Raw genomic sequence first — 2,270 nt, 5'->3', positions numbered from 1 at the left:
CAAATTCAAAGTTTATAACTTCAAAAGATTTTAGTAACATTACAACATTTTGTGTTAGATTATAATTTTGATTTTAGTTTAAATATGGATGTTATTAAACTATTAATAAAATAACTAAATATCTCAATTAAATAAATGATAGTTATTGCAAGAAAGGATGCACATCCCACATCATAGGAGTAGCATGGTATAAAAAAAATAATAATGTTTTACATCAATGTAAAAAATCTAACAAAGTTATTCAAGTACTTTTTTGTTAACGCGCCTTTCTCCTCTCTTCAAATTACGTGAAATATATGTGCGCTCTCACTCCCTCTTATTAACGTAACAGAATTATGTAAATTTTTTTTTCAACGTAAACATTCTTCAACGTTAACGATTTGGATCTGTAATCTTTGCCGCTCGTCGTTCTTCTTCTTTTTTCTTCTATTCTGCTCGTTGTTCTTCTGTTGCTTGTCCTTCTTCTTTCTATTATTCTTCGTTTTCTTCTTCGATTTGTAGATTTATCTTCTTCGTTTTCAGATTTTAATATTCTATCAAAACAATGAATGATTCAACTTCAAATAAGTTGAATGAGAGCGATTTAGATTATTCTTCTGAAACGAATCAAGTGGATGAGGTTTGGATTATATTTTGAATCGAATTGAATGGAATACAATTGCTAAATTGAATTGAATTGAATATACGTAGGTGTTTTGAATTGAATTGAATTGAATTGATAATCTTTAAATTGTAGACACGGGTGTTTTGAATTTGATTTTATATAATGGATAATGTTCCGTTCATTTAGTACTATACAGTTGATTCACCTTAATAACGTGTTCGATTTATGCAGAAAGCTGTTTTGAATTTGATTTTATATAATGGATAATGTTCCGTTCATTTAGTACTATATAATTGTTTCACCTTAATAACATGTTCGGTTCATTCTGCAGACCAGGTGTATTGTGGATGAACAATTTATCCTAAAATAGTTTTATTGATAAAATAAAATAAAATAAAATAGTAAAAACTCGAGGAATATAATTTTATTGGTAACACAACAATAAGGCGTTAAGCAATAAATACAGTGAAAGCTGAATATAAACTAATTACAACAGAGATAAAATTACAAAGTAGAGACACAAAACGTACAAACGTATGCATGTTAAAGCCACTAGAAATAAAATCCTCAAACTTATGCAGTGGTTGCTAATATTAATAATATGCAAATATTGCACAATCCCTTCTGAATTTCATTAGCTTAGTAATATATCTCGCAGATCCAGCAGCAGCACAAAGCAAAGAGGCTGCATTAATCATAACAGTTGCATAAAAAATTAATCTTTTTTATTTTTTATTTTTTATTTTTTGTAATTTTATTACAAAATAGACTTTATTCGAATGAAAGGCGATAAATATATTTAATGTGTACATATGCTTACGTTATAGTGCGGTTTCTCCTTCTTTGTCACCATTATCTTCTTCATTTTTGTTGTAAGGATAAAAAAAAATTGGTCAATAATTCACTCAATACACTGACAAGCACAAGCATGCACATTTTAATCAAGTGAATCAAAACGAGCAACTCTACTGAACCGAACGACATTCATGTGCTGAATAAAATGTGATAAACATTTAATCATCAATAAAAATATTTCTGCATGCACAAGGACTCAACTGAACGCACTAACAATCAAGTGAATCAAAATGAGCAACTGTACTAAACCAAATAATATTTATGTGCTGAATAAAATGTGATAAACATTCAATTATCAATAAAAATATTTTTGCATCCAAAAGAACTCAACTGAACACACTAACAATCAAGTGAATCAAAAAGACCAACTCCACTGAACCGAACTCCATTCATGTTTTGAATAAAACGTGATAAACATTCAATCAGCAAGAAAAATATTTCTGCATCCAAAAGAACTCTACTGAACAGACTAACAATCAAGTGAATCAAAATGACCAACACCAATGAACCAATCAATATATCACAGAAAGAAAATAACAACACATTTTCTATTCATATGCCCTAGTGACGCAATAAAAATGGATTTAGAATAAGTCAATCTACTAAACGAAGCAACTCAATCCACTAAACCTTAAATCGAACTAGGAGAAACACGAGTTTTGAGAGAAATTAAATGAACATAATAACAACAGTTTTTCTCATACCTTTCGGAGTCTCTGTTCTTGTTTTTGTTTATTTTTTCTTCTTCCTTTCGAAAGCTTGACGCGATGGAAGTTTGAGAGATTTTGAGAGAGATGTGAATGTTAAACGT

At 29.3% G+C, this 2,270-nt stretch overlaps 1 protein-coding gene across 1 annotated transcript in view; it reads right to left on the bottom strand.

The window, feature by feature from the left end:
- Window positions 1-2,270, bottom strand: part of LOC107635895 (protein trichome birefringence-like 11) — a 6,109-nt gene that overhangs the window by 2,982 nt on the left and 857 nt on the right. The gene's annotated exons all lie outside the window — the stretch shown is intronic.

Source organism: Arachis ipaensis, chromosome B04 (assembly GCF_000816755.2).
Source record: "Arachis ipaensis cultivar K30076 chromosome B04, Araip1.1, whole genome shotgun sequence".
Lineage (NCBI taxonomy): Eukaryota > Viridiplantae > Streptophyta > Magnoliopsida > Fabales > Fabaceae > Arachis > Arachis ipaensis.
This window is presented reverse-complemented; position numbering and strand designations above follow the sequence as displayed.